The sequence below is a fragment of the Myripristis murdjan genome, chromosome 6 (genome assembly GCF_902150065.1).
Source record: "Myripristis murdjan chromosome 6, fMyrMur1.1, whole genome shotgun sequence".
NCBI lineage: Eukaryota > Metazoa > Chordata > Actinopteri > Holocentriformes > Holocentridae > Myripristis > Myripristis murdjan.
The window spans coordinates 9,825,145-9,839,912 of record NC_043985.1 but is presented as its reverse complement, the minus strand read 5'-3'; positions in this window follow the sequence as shown (position 1 = coordinate 9,839,912).

Below are 14,768 nucleotides of genomic sequence, written 5' to 3'. Positions count from 1 at the left end.
TTGTTCTTTTTTTTAAAAAAAAAAGTTCCTTAAAGAGCTTTTTTCAAAACACCAGAGTCACTTCAGTGTGGAAATGTTGTTTGTTTGTTTTGCTTTTTCAAATGAGAACCCATCCGCTAAATAACTTCTTTAGACGTTTGTGGTTCTTCAGGGAACTTTTACAGAACCCTTTCAGAACCAGTGTTTTTCTGTGTGTATAAGGCGAGGTTACTCAGACAGGAGGGCAGTGACTGACCTGAAGAGGGAAACTGAACATGGAGGTTTCTGACCGGTGAGCAGGTGGAGCAGGTGACCCTCTGTCCCAGCAGTGACACAGGCTGTTTGCCAAGAACAACAGTCAGACAGGAAACTCTGCACACACACAAGATCTTTATCAGTCAACTTTCCAGAATATTCCACCTCACATAAAGTCATTCTGATCACCAGAACCAGACCAGAACTTATTAGAATTTGTTTAATCCTGTTTAGAGACTGAAGTTCAAACCCTATCAGGTGGTCACAGGGGTTAATTCATGATTACATGATGGTCTAAAGAGTAAAGTCTCTGGGGTTTTCTCATCCTGCCTGGAATAAAATGTTGGGAAAAAGACTGACCTGATGATTGAAAAGAATTTAAGAGCGACTCTTTAAAAAAAAAAAAAAAAAAAAAAAAAAAAAAAAACAGCAAGAAACTACTTAAACAGTCAGAAAAAAATAATTGAAATTAGAAAAAAGCAAACAAAACAATAAAAAAAAATCAGAATATTTGAAAAAATAGAAAAAATACAAGAAAAATATTTGTAATTATATGTTTGAAATTGAATTACATGAAAGTTAGCATAAAATTATCGAAAAAAAATGCAAGAACTTGCACAAAAAATCCACTAAAAATGTAAAAGAAAAATAAATAAATTGTTCTCAAAGAGTTAAATAAAGCCTTTCAAAATAAGAGCCTCGGATTGCTGTAGTTTTGACCCATAACTGGATCAAACGGGTCAGAGCACGCTCCAGCCTAGTGTGTACAGTGGAGGAGGCCGCCTCGAACTGTTCCTCATGGCCACTAGATGGCAGCAGAGATCCGCTTTAGTTTACTGTTGCAGCATTGCATTGTGGGCTACCGAGTCAAACCCAAGTAGCTCACCCCGTAATATTGGCTTTGTCAGCTGAAACTGTTCCTTAGTTTTGCAGAGTAAAGCAGACGCATGACAAACGTGGATAAACAGGAACAGTTTGGATTCATCTCAGTTTCATACTTGTTTCCTTACTTTTACATAAACTATACTGTAAAGACAGAAGAGAGGGGGAATCTATTCTCTGGTTCTGTACGAACTCCTGCCTGCGCATACTGATGCTTAAACTTTTGATTTTGAATGTTTGGCCCTTTTACTACAATTTTCCCAACTTTTACAGAGCAAAAGAAAAAAACATTTTGAAAAATATGCAGGGGTACTAAAGATTTCACAACATATGATCAAAATCTCTCCAGTTTAAAGTTTGAATTTTTGGCTGGAACTCCTACTTGATTTCTTGAATGACTGAGATAATTACCCCGGATTAAAACAGGACATAATTTTGTTTCCATCAAATCTTTTCTCAGATTTCTGAGATCCTCCTCTCATTAATACAGGAAAGCGACACCATGTTTTTAAAGTAGGCTAAATGCATTACGCCTTTATAGATTTGAATTCGTCCTGCGGTGACAGTGACATGTGAATATACGGTGGTGGTAACTGGATGATACCCTGTAGGGGAGTGCACAACTCACAGTGGACTGGGAAATTCCAGAGCTATCACCAGTCTCTGTGTGGACGGTCCCAGTAACCAGGAAAACGATGGCGGTGAGCACCTGCAGGTGAGGCGGTGCAGCGTTAGACCGTTATGTCTCTGATCTAAGCTGAGACTCCAGAACGGCACCCGGGTTTTGAAGAATCAGCCTCGGTAAGCAAAATCACACCATGAGCCACTCGACACTCTCAGCACACAAATCTGCTCCACCTTTAAATACATAAATACATGTTCTCTTCTCAAGGCTTGGCTGGCCGATGCATCTAGCTGCAGCAAATAAGCCAAACAAGCAAATAAGCCTGTAAACACATTTCTGCTTTGACATCCAAACATAATAATAATAATAATAATAATAATAACAATAATAATGACAAATTCATACAAAATGTGGTTGCATCATTCCCATTTTCTCTGCACTTTTGTGTATTGTTTGTAAAGAAGCTGAAGGTGACCCCTTTCAAATGGTGGTTAGCACTGTCACAGAAGAAGGCCCTGAGTTCAATTCCCAGCCGGCCGGCCAGGGTCTTCTCTGTTCTCTCAGTGTCTGCGTGGGTTTCCATCAGGAGCTCTGGTTTCCTCCCACAGTCCAAAGACATGCTGGTCAGGTGAACTTGAAATACTAAATTGCCTCTCAGTGTGAATGTGTGTCTGTCCTGTGATGGACCGGCCACCTTTCCTGGTGTTTCCCTTGCCTTCTGCCCAGAAAGTGCTGGGAGGGGCTCCAGCACCCTGCGACCCTTACAGATAAGCAATTTGGAAAATGAATGAAAAGGACTAGTTATAAATTTAAATAATACACTCTGTCACATTATTCACACTTCAGAAAGGAGTCCAATCTGCTGTTTTATTTCTGTGCACTGTACACATTTCTGGGCCCATCTCTATACACTGGACAGTAAATAAGATAACCCTGCTCACATGCCGCTTCCAGATGTCAGGTTAACAATTCATACGTTTACACTTACACGCTCAGATAATCTGATAATGTAAATAGTCAAAACAGATACACATGCACAACCTACATATTTCTCTATTTATATACCTCTCAGAGTGTTGTCCACAGAGCTGGAATGAAGTAGAACAGACATTGCTCTGTATGGCAGAATCTGCTGTACAGAGCAGTCATCTGCTGTCACTACATTTGAACTAGTGCAGTCTGATGCCAGGTAAAATGCTAACAGTCTTAGTTTTTGTTACATTGTTATGATTTTTGAAGACATGTTGTAAAATCCTGATTTGACGGCTGCTTGCCCTCTGACAGCACCAGCCTAGCACCAGCTGCACTGCTGGGGCTAGGCGCCCCTGTTTTGTAGACAATATTGCCTTAACTCCAGGCAATATTGTCTATTGTTCATGGCTATGCTAACATACTTAAATGTGATATGGATAACTTATTTCTTCACTTCTATTAAAGATGCAATACATATTTTCTGACAGCATTTTTCACATTTTCACAAAATTCTCAGGACCACCTGCTATCAGAATTGAGGTTTGTCGAGTCAGGGTGTCCCGTGTAAAAACAAATCCACACTACCAGCAGCCAGTCTGTTGTTAGTCTGTTGTTATTCCTTCATTTCTTGCTGACAAAACCTGGCCCGACACTTTAGTATTTTTCTCAGTGAAGCTCAGTGATATCAGAGTCGGGCTGTCAGAACAGTGCAGTGTCTGCAGGTGAACTACAGGTGGGTGGACCAGGAAATGCCCAAGAGAGACTTGAGTGTATTGTGGCTGAAATCTTGGAATCCATACACATTTTTTCTCTTACTTTTGTTCATCAGATCTCTTAGTTACAACAAGACTGAACCAGTAGGCTGTTTATACACAAATCTGTTAAATAGTGGCGACTCAAGGCCGCTGCTGGTCATAAATAGTTATTGCAGCTTCAAACAAACTGTTGGCCTGTGGATGAGCTTTGTGCATAAAGAGAGTGAGTCTGCTTTGACATCCAAACAGAAATCTGCCAGCCCAGCAAAGCTTGAGGACCCAAAGATTTTGATGAATTGTTCTTTCATTCTTTTCATTTCATAGCTTTTGGTGAAAGTTATTTTATGTTAAATTTGACTGATCCTAAAATAAAGAATATGTTTCAGATGCATTACTGTTGTTGTTGTTGTTTTTTACTTAAACATTTACATAGATGAGTATAATTTTACTAAAAGCATATGTTTCAGTGTTTGTCAGTGAGTTAATCTCTCGCTGGCACTTACATGTCAGAAAATTTGTTTGCTGTTGGCGTGTTTACAGTGAGCTGCAGGCATGTGATTATTTTACATGCAATAACCCCACATGTGAACTGCAGACACGTGGTTTGGACACTTTAGTGATGTTTTTCCACATGTGAGCTGCAAGCAGTTTGATTACATGTGCTTGTGCCTGTCACTACATTACATAAAACCCCATCTGCCCACAGATCGTGTGAAAAAACCAACATGAAAATAATTCACAAGTGATTTTTTTTGCCACACTCTTTCACTCACACACACACACACACACACACACACAAAGTCTCAGTTTCATCAGCGTCATCAGGTCAGTTCTGCAGTTCTTCATATAAACATATGACAAAACAAATGTTGAAAATGATGTTTTTTTCTTGGCCAACTCTGAAGAAAAAGTATTTATTTTTTAAATGTCAGCATGTCAGCACATAACAGTAACACAAACATGTTATCTGATGGCAGCCAATGAATCATCTTGTTTTATGAATACATAGTTACATAGAGTTGCATATATTTTTTCTACAAAGCCACTTGTCTCTCGCTGTTTGAGCTCAGATCTACTGAAGACGATGAACTGTAACATGGAAAAGAGACACAGAGAATAAACAAAACAAAAAACATGGATATCTGCAGCCTAAAAAACATCACTGTTAATTTATGATAATGATGTGGCCTGAATCCTTTTCTCTCTGGCTGTTTCCATTCATAAATGTATTTTTATCTAATTGGGAGCTTGATCTGGAATATTGTCTATAAGAACATCAGCCAAACTGCATATTTTTTTTCCCAGTTGATGTCATTAACATTGAAAAGGGCTTTTTCTGCACCCCCAGCTTCAGATTTGTCTTCAGACCCATTTTTCTCCTGGGATGGGGTTATAGTGGTTGTGCTGGAGGACAAAGAGGCAAGAGATGTTTTCACATATTCTGTGGCAGCTTTCTCCATCTCCCTGCACACAATGATTTCTGTCTGCTTCAGAATGGTTTCTTCAAAGGCGATCCTGATGTGGTTTTTCTTTGTGTACCACTTGTTCCATGGCAATGCCACCAACATCGAGCAGACACCAGTCAGCAGGATGAAGCCTAGCCCAATGACCTGAGAAACACATGATAGCTTTTAGATGCCCCCATGGCTCATTATATTTAAAGGGCCTTACCAGTGATTAAACATAATATCTGAAAATGTATACACTTCCCGGGGAAGGTTGCCAGTAAATGCCTTGAAATCAACTTAATGTAGAAGTAGACGTAGCCATGGCTTGGTTTTTAAAGTAAAATTTTCTTGCCTTCTCAGCATCACTGAGCTCACTGTCCGTCTTACAGAGAAACGTCATCTGTTCTTCTGCACCGATAGCCCTGCAACAAATGTACCACTCCCACTCAATAAGCACGCAGCCACACCACAGAAACCCAGAGGACGCAGCCTGAACAAGGCAGGTGAAGAACTTTGGGCAGAATTTCCACCTGCAGTTGCATCTGTTTTTTTTTTTTTTTCAGACCATCTCTGGTAGCAAGCATATCTCAAGATTCTTCCAACCCGCTTGTCCATCCAAACGATGAGGGACGGCAGCACCATGTAGCTATAGCAGTGAAGAATGTTCCTGTCTGACTCGCAAGAACATGCAAAGTCAATCTGAAACAAAATGTGGTAACACAGAAGGAACATTATGAGGATAATTTGGCTCCGAACAGTTGAAAGGTCCTCTCCTCTGGGGAGAGTGGCATAAAATCTTGTGTCGCTCCTCCAAAGTGTCATGTGGCCTTCATTAATTGGCAGTTCCTGATGCAGCGACAGCTCTGTCCACTATTTATGTCTTGGAGTGCATGGACGCTCCTCAGCCAGCCCTGTGCAACTCCTCCCATCACAGACACTGATGCAACATGCAGGTATGGAGACAAGTTGGCATCAGGTCAGATGTGTCAGATGTCAGATTGATGGAGTCAGTCAACCTGTGTGCTAACCATGACAATGTTTTAGGGATGCAAGTTCCTAGAGGTAATGAAGTGCTTGTTTAGTGTTTCCTTATCGCATTGCCATGTGTGGGTGTCTGTCTGTCTGTCTGTGTCCACAGCTTATCTTGCAAACAGCTTGTGTTAGACAGCTCTCTTTCTCTCTCACACACTGGACCTATCAGCTTCATTTTTAAAATATCCTGTGGCCATTATGTGGCCATGTTCCCTCAGATCATTGGTGAAAAAATCCAGGGGTCAGATGCATAAAAGTAAGAAAATTTTGAGGAAAAAAAAACTAAAAACAATTGAAACCACTGCTGTAAGTGTGGCAGTGTGACACACTGGGCGAAGGGGTGCAGAGTGCAGGAGAAACAGTAACCGTTGGGAAACTGGTGGAGGTTGGTGACGGGGGTTTGAAATAAAGAGTGAAACATGGAGGTCCCAAACCTACCAGATGCAAAAATCCTTCCCATCAGTCACCTGCTGATGACTTGAGGGATCCAACAGCTTGGAAAGCCCATAGGGTTCGGCTGAAGTGAGTCCTAGTCTGTAGGACCAAAATGTTAAGACAGCAGGGTCTGATGAGATACTAGTTCCAGTACTAGTAAGCAGAGATATAGTACAGTGACCCATAGCCAGGTTGAATGACACTGAGGAGATGGTGAGGGACAAGGCAGCCCACTGACAAAATGTTTAGACATTCACTGAGACTGGGGACAGGAAAGGCAGAAGCGCTGTTAAACCTAACCCGGGCGATCCAAATGAAAATGTGACATGCCCTTTTAAAAGGGGTAGGACCTCTGCTGTAGTTTCAGGAGGACAAATTACATGCAATAGCTGCCAAATCAGATCTGACAATCAAAACGGAAACGCTTTTCAAACCTGGGGAGAACCTGTCATTGAACCTGGCTTTCTTTCTTTCCTTACTTACAGAGTTAGAGGTTGATATTGCTTTTCACTTCTTTACTTAATGTACTGTGTAGACAAAACACGAGTAAGTGTAAGTTGACAACTTAAATAGAAAAACAGGAACTATTAAATTCAAATAGAAAAACAGAAACTTTTAAATTTAGATAAAAAAAAAGGCATGTTTAAATTACAACCTTATAACAGTAGAGTGACAAATCCTTTTTCTATTTTATATAATTTATTTTTGATTCCCTCTTGTTTCCATGGAAGCAAGAGATGTTGTGATGATTTGTGGAACACGTGAGTGCTTGAGAGCAGTCAGGCAAAGAGGAAACAAGCTGAACACATGAGAGCACATTAACTGCTCAGACAAAATGATGGCACATTACATTTACCTGTATTGTGGATGAAGTGGATGCATTTGAAATCCTTCCTAACAAGGCGAGGAAGAATGTACTTTCTGAATGCACTGTATGTGTATACAGTGTATCTATCTATCTATCTATCTATCTATCTATCTATCTATCTATCTATCTATATACAGTGGTGTGAAAAAGTGTTTGCCCCCTCCCTGATTTCTTATTTTTTTGCATGTTTGTCACACTTAAATGTTTCAGATCATCAAACAAATTTTGATATTAGACAAAGATAACCCAAGTAAATATAAAATACAGTTTTTAAACGATGATTTCATTTATTAAGGGAAAAAAGCTATCAAAACCTACCTGGCCCTGTGTGAAAAAGTAATTGCCCCCTTGTTAAATCATGAATTCACTGCGATTGACCACATTTTTTTGGAGAGCTGAATTCAATTTCACAAGCCACACCCAGGCCTGATTACTGCCAGACCTGTTGAATCAAGAAATGACTTAAATAGAACCTATCTGACAAAGGGAAGTAGGATAAAAGATCTCAAAAAGCAACACATCATGCTGCGATCTAAAGAAATTCAAGAACAGATGAGAAACAAAATAATTAACATCTATCAGTCTGAAAAGGGTTACAAAGCCACTTCTAAGGCTTTTTGACTCCAGTGAACCACAGTGAGAGCCATTATCCACAAATGGAGAAAACTTGGAACAGTGGTGAACCTTCCCAGGAGTGGCTGGCCTACCAAAAATACTCCAAGAGTGAATCAACAACTCATCCAAGAGGTCTCAAAAGAAGCCAGAACAACATCTAAAGAACTGCAGGCCTCACTTGCCTCAGTGAAGGTCAGTGTCCATGATTCAACAATAAGAATGAGACTGGGCAAAAATGGCGTCCATGGGAGAGTTCCAAGGCGAAAACCACTGCTGACCAAAAAGAACACAAAGGCTCATCTCACATTTGCCAAAAAACATCTTGATGATCCCAAAGACTTTTGGGGAAATATTCTGTGGACTGACGAGACAAAGGTTGAACTTTTTGGAAGGTGTGCATCCCATTACATCTGGCATAAAACTAACAGCATTTCATGAAAATAACATCATACCAACAGTCAAACATGGTGGTGGTAGTGTGATGGTCTGGGGCTGCTTTGCTGCTTCAGGACCTGGACGACTTGCCATAATTGATGGAACCATGAATTCTGCTCTCTACCAGAAAATCCTGAGGGACAATGTCCGGCCATCAGTTCATGACCTCAAACTCAAGCGCATTTGGGTTATGCAGCAGGACAATGATCGAAAACACACCAGCAAGTCCACCTCTGAATGACTTAAAAAACCCAAAATGAAGGTTTTGGAGTGGCCTAGTCAAAGTCCAGACTTAAATCCAATTGAGATACTGTGGCATGACCTTAAACAGGCCTTTCATGCTTGAAAACCCTCCAATTTGGCTGAATTAAAACATTTCTGTAAAGAAGAGTGGGTCAAAATTTCTCCACAGTGATTTAAAAGACTCATTGCCAGTTATCGCAAACGCTTGATTGCAGTTGTTGCCACCAAGGGTGGCACAACCAGTTATTAGGGTTAGGGGGGCAATTACTTTTTCACATAGGGCCAGGTAGGTTTGGGTAGCTTTTTTCCCTTAATAAATGAAATCATCATTTAAAAACCATATTTTATATTTACTCTGGTTATCTTTGTCTAATATCAAAATTTGTTTGATGATCTGAAACATTTAAGATTGACAAATGTGCAAAAAAATAAGAAATCAGGGAGGGGGCAAACACTTTTTCACACCACTGTATATATATATATATATATATAGTAAGGTCATGAGAGGTTACCAGGGCAGGCTTAGGATGAGGCAGTGCAATAAAACTGGAAACACAGGGCAAAGTCCATTACAAACCCACAGTGGTTATTTATTTCTCATATTTCAGGTAAGACAGGTGACTCAGGTAAAGCTGGTAACGCTGGTAACTCTAATCAAATCTTTCTCCTAATTGTCACAACAATCCAACTTAAAGTGTCCACTTTCCTGTATTGGTGGGCTTTGCAACAGTTTCCTTTGTTCTGTGGTTTCCTCCAGGCCTGGCTGTCAAACTCCTTCCAGCCAGGTGCTCTCTGTCTTCCTGCTCTCTCTCCCCCCGTGTTCTGCTCCACCTCAGGGCTCTTTGTCCTCTCTCAATCAGATGGCATAAACACCTACACCTGTCGGGGTGGTGAGGCATTGTGGGGAATGTAGTTTGTGACCTGGCGGCCATTTTGGGATGTTGCTGCTGATCCTGGATGGGAATGTAGTGTCCCTCCACTACATGTCCCCTGGCGATGCCACAATATACATAGAGAGAGAGAGAGAGAGAGAGAGAGAGAGAGAGAGAGAGAGAGAGAGAGAGAGAGAGAGAGAGAGAGAGATCTTTCTCTCTCTAAATATAATAAATAAATAAATGTTGCTGCTTGAGGGATCATGGAGAAACATCTTGGAATAGATTAAAAAAAAAAAAGGAAGAAGAAGCTGCTTTATTTCTGTCATGCATGGTGCAATACAACTTGAGCCAATAAGCACTGAGCTCAGAGTGTTTCCCATCATCCTCTGGGTGTTGCAGTGCTGCAGCCGGTCACGCAGCTGGGCCCGTGGAGCCAGTTGGACAACATTTCTGTTATACAATTGACCAACCAAGACCTTGGTCAAACATTCACACTTGAAAAACAAGTTTATGAAAGGAAAAGAAAATCCTATTGATAAAGAAGTTTGGATTAAGTTAATCTCAGCTAAACTTTAGGTTAGTGTAGCCCAGTCAATCAGCAGCTGCTACCAATAGCCTTGTGATGCAACACATAACAATACAGCATCCATGATATGATGAGCATCACAACACACATACACACACACACACACACACAATGCACAGACTTTTGTACAAAAGCTATATTTTATAAACTCTATACCAGTTGCACGTCATTAGGAGAGGTGCAACTCAGAACAACTCAGGACTTATTGCTTAGATTCCACACATGATGGATTGGGTTTAAAAAAAATCATCCCTTGCCTTTTGACCAGACTGGCTCAAAATGCCACAACACAAGTCATATTGTCACCTGTCAGTCTTTGCATCTTATCAGTTATTAATTGCTCCTTGGACACTGGTGTTATTCCTTTTAATTTTAAATTGGGTTAGTCTTAAATGGTCTGCTCTCATCATATTACACTCAAAAAATAAAAACAAACTTTACAAACAAGACGGTACATGTGACCTCACAACACAACAACAGGGTCATCTGGAATCTGGTTGTGTTATCAAGATGTTCTTTGAGATGTTCTTTGAGCTTACACGCTGGGAACCCATCAAAAAATTTCTTTTGGAGAATTTCATGTGACACAAAACATACATGAAATGATGATACATGAAACCTACGGCTGTATCAAATGAAATATGTCAGTATGTTTCAATTGGGTTTTTTTTTTTGCATTTTGTTTAGTTATTTGTTGACATTTCAAAAAGATTTTTTGGTGTTGTATTGTTCTCTAAGCATTGTTTTATAACAAATGAGTTCACAGTTTTCTCTGTGATTTTGTACCATTGTTGCACGATGTTGCCCTCAGGCAACGGAAAAATATTTTGGAATGAGGGGGGTCATAAAAAAATAAAATTAGTTTTATCAATAAAGTGTCCCAAAATGAACCAAGAAATAACGTGGAATCATTTTTATCATGTACCATCAAATTGTGTGCAGTAGAGGGTTAAGCTGGAGAACGTAAAACAAATTTGGTCAATCTAAATGATGTGGAAAATGAACAGCATTTTGTTTTTCACTGTCCCTTGTTATTGGAAACCTGATAATGCTAGAGTAAATTAATGAGTAGACTGCCCCGTACATAAAACACAGGGCAGTTGGGCCTGTTGGCACCCTGCATGTTGCCATCGGTGTGTGAACGGCCGAATGTGAGGCAAACACTGTAAAGCTGCTGTAAGACTGCTTTGTAGACCAGTAAAGAACTTTTAAAAAAGAAAAGCAAACAAATGGAACTGCAAATAAGCATGCGACCAATCTGCACCAATGCTAAACAACAGCAATCCTCCAGGCCCACCGGACACAGCTGCTCCGAGACCTCAGTGGGCGAGGAGCTAGACAGATCTGAGGAAGGCTGCGGACTTCTGCCTACACCTGGTACACTGCACTGCACAAGACACAGGCCATATAATGGGATTTGCTGCCGTCACTTATTGAAACCACTGGCTTAACCTGACCCAAATTAGCGAGAGGGAGAGGAATGACCTCCTGGTTCAGCTGGTTACCACGGCAGGCATGTCTAGGCCAGCAGTAAAGGCGGTCACACACAGGTCTGAACTGCAGAAAAAAGACCTTCAAGTCCAGTCATGTGCATCAGGTCACGGCTTCCCTTCTGCTGGTGCCCTAAGAGAGCTCCAACTCCAGAGGTACAACCAAGAGGCAGACAGCAGTAAAATCAGTATAATCAGTATAATCAGCAGTATAATCAAAAATAGGCACACCATCCTGGATTGGGCCCCCAGTCCACCCAAAACAACAGCAAGCAGCCCAGGTGGACAGGCCCAAGAAGCACCAAAGCACCTCACTGCTTTAGTGGGGGAGGAGTCGAGCCCTCAGGGGGAAAACACATTCCACCACACAAACAGAGAACCCCCCCACCTTGTCCCCTGTCCACTCGTTCACATGGCTGACACTGCCTCAGGGAACTATTCTGTGTGTTTGCCGGGACATTATCAGGCCCTGCAGTTAACCCTGACCTCCTGGGCTCCATCACTCGCCAAAAACCACAGAGCTTGAAGCAGAACAGACTTTACAATTCAAATCAAGCAGCGGCTGTTTAGAAATGCATCACTGACACTGGAAGGACCTGTATCCGTCGCACATGGCTAATCTCTGTATGGTGGTCACTATTAGCACTGATTAGTACTTATAGCCTAGCTCCAGCTGCTGTCTGGCTCACCGGCGTCACACAATCAATCACCACATCAATTTCCCACATTGTCATACACTCAGAATAATAAAATGAGCAGGTTATTTCATGTCAGTAGATTTGAAAGAGGCCTTCTTTCACATTCCTGCAGTGGAGTGAAATGTCTGAGGTTTGAAAAGGAAGAAGGATGTTTACCTGTTGACACACAGTGACAGCCAATAATTAGCTGTGAATGTTGTGAATGTTTTGCCCAAATAAATGTTGATTTATGGCAACATGCACATGTTGCAGCATCATGACCGGAAAACCTCCAGCCAGCTGACAGTGGGCAGCGCTGTGAATATCTCCTCACTCTTACAAGTGACAGTTTGTTCTTTTCTGTCATGCAAACTGTCTCTTTCAGTGTTATAATAATAATAGCAAGTGCATATGATCAAGAAAGGAATATATTTCACTTTTTAACACAGTGAGTTATATTTGCTGTGAGTGAATGCTGTGTGTCCCTGGGTGTAAACACAGATTTTACACAAGGGAAAGTGATTGCACGCCATGATTGGTCAATGTGTTGTAGACCGCAGTAGAAAAGTAAAATACTGTTCTACTGTAAAACTGTTTGTAAATTTGTGCCAAGCTGAATTCAGCAGCTAGGTGGTGCTGTTTGACTGCCTCTCTGTTAGATGCTGCTGTGTATCTGCTCAGTTTCTGGGAATGATTCTGCACCGGCTCTCATGACGGAAAGTGTATAATATAATTATATAATACACCCACATTTGCATGCAGTTGTGCTGAACTGTCTATAGGCTGAAGCAGTGCTCTGTGTCTGCTGCTCATTTCTCTCATGTTGTCTGCCTCTCATGTTGTCTGTCTCTCTGTCTGCTTCGTCCCGTCCCGTCCCGTCCCGTCCCGTCCCGTCCCGTCCCCTCTTCCCCTCTTTCAGCCCTTATTGATTGAGCCCAAACGCCTCACAGCTGTTTCTCTGTTTGGAATAAACCTGAGGAGCTGAAAGGATCATTCAACCTGTCAGTCTTAGTTTGCTGAATCCCAGGAGGGATTTTATTTTGAGAGGTTTTATTTCACCCCCTGAGCAAAATGCACTTTGCTTCTTTTTCTCTCTTTTCTTTCTTTTTTCTTCTTTTTCTCTCTTTTTTTAAATTTTGATTTTTATGTTAATTTATGGTAAATTTCTTGTAATTTCTTGTGTTTTAGTTTATTTTAAATATATAATGATAACAATTATAAATGTAGTTGTTTTTTTCACTCTTTTTCGAATGTTCAGGTAATTGGAGTCTAATTGTCTTGTAAAAAAGATTTTAATATTAAAAAAAAAATCCCATATGTTTTTGCAAGAAATGAATTTTGGTTAACTGCTAAGCGCTCACAGCTTTCTAACTGTGACACTTTTACATCTTTTATCACAAGAACTAGAACATGTTATTCATTTTTGTATCACAACAGGACAAATTCAAACCCAGTCCACTGTAATAACTGTTTATGATTGTGTTATAAAGCCCCTATAGGCAGGTTGGAAATATGTTTGTGGTTTTGTGCACAAACATCAGCTCTGTTTGCTGTCAGAGTTTATCTGATTGGCCCGAGAGAAATGGTGACGCTCACATGTTTACATCTGGCCTGCAGGAAAACCCCAGCAGACCCCGCTCCATCCCCCACCGCCGCCCAGCGCTCAGCCCTGCTGGTGACTTTCCTCCAGCAGCCCAACATTTTGGCATGTCAGTCTGTGTCCCTGCCAGCGCGGGACGCCCAGGCCTCACTTTACACACACACCGCTGTTCCAGCTGTTACAGGACACATGATCACCGTCTGTCTAAGATCCAGGCTTCGGTTCTTTTGAAAATGAGCAGCTTTTCATTAAAATGTCCTACCTGGCAAATGATGTCCTACCTGGCAAATGCTTTTGCCTTGTGCTATGCTGAAATGTCTGTGCCATGTTTGTCTCAATGTATTCCTCTAACCTTTTTTCCTCCTTTATCCTTTTAGGACCACAGTGGAAATAAGTCACTGACTTTTCTGTGTTATCCTGGTTAGTTTTTGCTCTCTCTTTTTAAGACATTCTCTGTGTCTTTTAAAAACTAGCGAATAAACTAAAAATGTTTTTATTGTCATCACTAGATGTAAAAAAAAAAAAAAAGGTCTTAGTTAGTTGCCTGCTAGTTGATTCCTCTGAGTGAAGCACGTGGTTTCACCAGGATTTAAAAGAGACTTTCACATGTATGGATGGATGGATCTGCCGTCCCAGCCTGCCGTTCCCCTCTGGGACAAACCAACTGTATACCCATATATACTACTATACCACAGTGGCTAGCTGTTAGCTTGTTATTACCATAGCATTTTGTTCCTTAGATATAAAGCAAAAAATTACAAGACCATTTTTTGCCACAAAAATTAAGAGAACATTATCAAAACACTAGTAAAAACAATGACCATAAAACTATATTGATAATTATTATGATTATAAATTACAAGAAAATTGTCAAAGAAATTCTTCCCAAAAATGAAAAAACAGAAGTAAAGTGAACTTTGTTCAGGTGGCGAAAGTAAAGTCAGGTTGTTCATGTTTTGATGTGCGCACGGTAAAACCTCCACATGATGGTTTACC